The following is a 3,800-nucleotide window of genomic DNA, read 5'->3' on the forward strand; positions in this document are numbered from 1 at the left end:
AGCCCCCCAGTCTTAAGGAAAGAGGTTTTATAGCACAAAAATTTGCAAAGGGGAGTGTCTTGAGAACTTACAGCCAACAGGATTTTGACAAGCATAACACAAAAGCAGATAGTAGGTTAATTATCTACATGGCTCAACATTTCAAGTTAGGAAATAAATTCAGATCCCAACATCAGAATTTATGTGGCACCACTAAATTTTCAGAGAGGGTTGTTACCTGGTCAGGAAAAGCCAGGCATGGGTGAGTTCAAGACATTCCAAGCAAGTTTAAAACATCAAAATATGGCCATGCCAAATACAAAACCTGGTATTTATAGAAAACAGAAATGTACTTTTTATAACTTTTGAGGAGATGGAGGCTGGGTTTATCAACATCTGTTTGGGGTCTGCACATACTAAAGAAAAATGTGTGTGTGTGTGTGTGTGTGTGTGTGTGTGTATGCATGTGCACATTTGTGCCATTGGTGGTGTTTCTGCCTTTCCCACAAATGGGAGTATACAAGAGGTATTTCTCTATAACTTCCTCTTTTGGTTTGATAATACAACCTTAAGATCACTATCCCTTCACATAAAGCTGGTTTGTTATTTAACCTCCTTGAAATAGTCCACAAGGTGGAAATGTCAAAATGTTTTTTTTTCCCTCTATAAGAGCTTTCATTAAACAGCAAAGCAGAACTGTAACACAATTTTAAATATTTGTAAATTAAAAGAATGCAAAATGTTTGTAGTTTAATTATATATTCATATAGCTAAAGTCACATATCAAATCTTACACTAATACATAAGATTATTCCATGATTAAAAGTAGCCCAGATCTAATAACCATAAACTATATTAGTAGATCTCTTTTCTTCTTCTCTTAATATTATTTCCAATACTGATTCCCTTACCAAATGGAATTCTAAAAGATAAATTAAAAAAATTTTAAATGACTAAGAATGACTAAACCTTGGCAAACTAAATGGTTGAATTTACAAAAAATTCTGGGAAAATAAAGAGCTAAAATACTAATATCAAAATTACCGTTATTGTGCATGTATATTCTACCATTTGTTCATGATTCTGTTACTAATAAACTCTCTTAAGGAATTTTGCAAGAGTTGATCTACTGGGTAAATGTCCTTGAGACCAAATGGTAATTGATCTCCCTAATATGTGGCTTACATAAAGTTATTCAAACTTTCATATTTATCTTTTGTCTGCTAAAAGTCTATTCTGCCAGAGAGAACATAAATCTGGAGTGAAAGCATTTGGAGTTGCTTACTAGTACTTACCAAGTTCTTTCCTGCCCTATTTCTATTTTTTTCTCAAGATTTTCGATCTTGAATACACACATGATCAGAACTCCTATATTTTCAGGTAACAAGTGGGTTATTTTATACAAAAGGAAGTTTTAAACAAATCTTCCCAGTATGAGACCATTTTTATAGTTGCAGTCCATCTTCAACTGCTTAAAGAGAAACCAGCAATCCTATCTCATTATTAAATATCACACAGGACAAGCTCTAGCTAAGAGAGTATCTTATTTTGGTTGAGTTTCAACAATTAGAGTCAGGTTACTCTCATAAGTGATTAACTATTAAAATTAATTTTACAAATATGAAATCTTTTTTTTCCTTAGGGAAAGAGAAATGGTAGGCACAAGATAGTGGACAGGGTACTTACATAAAGCTGTGCATTCAGTACATGACTTTGGTCACTTTTTCACAACAGGGTGGTTGTTTTCTTATATATTTTACTAAGCCTATATAATAGAAGACAGTGCTAAACCTATATATGAAAGAAAATTTGATAAAACATTCATTTTCAAGTATCATAAACATATTCAATTCTAATTATAAAGTCTCTACAATACATTTGCACATTTTCATAGACTAACATAATACACAAATTCATGGAAGTCTCTAGATATGCAGTTAATTTTACCTAGATCTGCCATTATCTTCATAAATATTCAATGAAGCCACAAACAAAGGTACTGTAACTTTTAGAATCTATCCAAGTTTTAAAGGAAAAAATGATCAGCAGAAATTCCATAAAACAGAAGGGAAACAAATCCCTTACTTTCTTTTGCTTTTTGTGTCAGTTTGAAAAACACTAGAAGCAGACATAGGTTTTCTATATATTGTTAAAGAACTTGGTTTTCTGATTTTAGATTCAGATTTTCTTCGTTAACTGCAACTACTCTTGCAGAGAGAGATCTTCAAGTGTGTGTTGGAATTCCAACACTTGATTAATAAAGTCATGTTTTTTCTTCCAGTTCACCTGATTTTCAGCATCAACTGCATCCATGTTTTCTTTTCATTGTCTTCAAGGTGATCTTCAGCCTTTAGCTATTTTAAACAAAGCTGCAATGAATGACCTCTTACACTGAATACATACACCATATCCTGCTACCTGCATACCTGCCTACCTATCTAAATATTCATGTATATAGAGGTCTACTTATCCATCTGGACATATATCTGCCTGGATGGATCAATGGAGAGATTGATAGAGGAACAGATACCCAAATTTTTTATTTTTATTTTTAGGTTTTTTTTTTTTTTTTTTTTTTAGTTTTAGATGGACACCAATATCTTTCTTTACTTATTTTTGTGTGGTGATGATGATTGAACCGAGTGCCTTACACATGTGAGGTGGGTGTTCTACCACTGAGCTACAGCCCCAGCCCACAAATGTATTTTCTAAATAAAAAATGTATCATTTAAAAGGGGACTGAAAACAGAAAAGAAGTAGGAGTTAAAATGTGATTAGAAGCCATGAGTGAAGGAAGAGAGACTCCAACCAACTCCTAGACACCAGGTTTGTTCTGGGGCATCGGAAACCAGAAGGAAACTCAAAGAAGCCTGAGATGAAAAAGGATAAAAGAAAAAAAATATAAACATTTGGGAAATATTCACAATATGTGAGCAAGAAGTCATCTGGAGAAATGTGTGGAGAACACCATGCTAGAACTCACATCATAACTGTGCTTTTGAGCCCCTGCTGTGGACACCAGGTGCTAATGATGCATCAGTGCAGGTTCATCAGTGTAACAAAGGCACCTTTGTGGATGATGGGGCCTTGCATGGCATGGGAGAATCCCTTCCCACCTCCCCACTTCTTCTGGAGACCTAAAGCTGCTCTAAAAAATTAAAGTCATAATAATAATCATGGTATCTGCCTCCATGAAGATTTGAGTTCCACGGGAAAGGCAAATATTAAATAACTTTGACAAGAAAGATTATATATTGAAATTAGAGCTACAAAAATTCTGTAAGGTGCTCTAAGAGAGGACAAAAAGTGATGGGAAAATCCCTAACAAAGAAGTGACATAAGTGGAAACAGTGTAAGCAGGGAAGAGGCAGAGAACTTTGTAGTGAAGGGAAAGAGAACAGACAAGGCAGCAAAAAGTGAACTCACTGGAGGAGTTCATGGGGGATGGAAGACAGGGAATAAGGACGGGTAAGGAACAGAGATAGAACACCTTGCAGCTCTTGTGATGATATGGGGTTCAAGAGCAACGAGAAGCCACTGAAGTGCTTTAAGCAACCTATGTGTGGGGACACATATGTGCATGGTAAATGTGTGATTCCATGTGCAGAATGTAGAGAGAGGGTGGGAGAACAAGTTAGGAGACTGTGGGTAGTCTGAGTAATAGTTGGTGACAGCCTACATGGGGGTAGTGGGGAGAAGGAGACAGATTGGAGCTATACCTGGAGGGACTAATTATGGGCTGGACACAGGGTTAACACAAAAGGAGGTGTCCAGGATGACTCAGTGTTCCTGGCTGTACAGCCAGATAAGTGGCCCAGGAG

At 35.8% G+C, this 3,800-nt stretch overlaps 1 pseudogene; it reads right to left on the reverse strand.

The window, feature by feature from the left end:
• Positions 1-2,060: 2,060 nt before the first annotated feature.
• Positions 2,061-2,292, reverse strand: LOC114087015 (short coiled-coil protein pseudogene; annotated as a pseudogene).
• Positions 2,293-3,800: the final 1,508 nt, after the last annotated feature.

This window comes from Marmota flaviventris, chromosome 12 (genome assembly GCF_047511675.1).
Source record: "Marmota flaviventris isolate mMarFla1 chromosome 12, mMarFla1.hap1, whole genome shotgun sequence".
Lineage (NCBI taxonomy): Eukaryota > Metazoa > Chordata > Mammalia > Rodentia > Sciuridae > Marmota > Marmota flaviventris.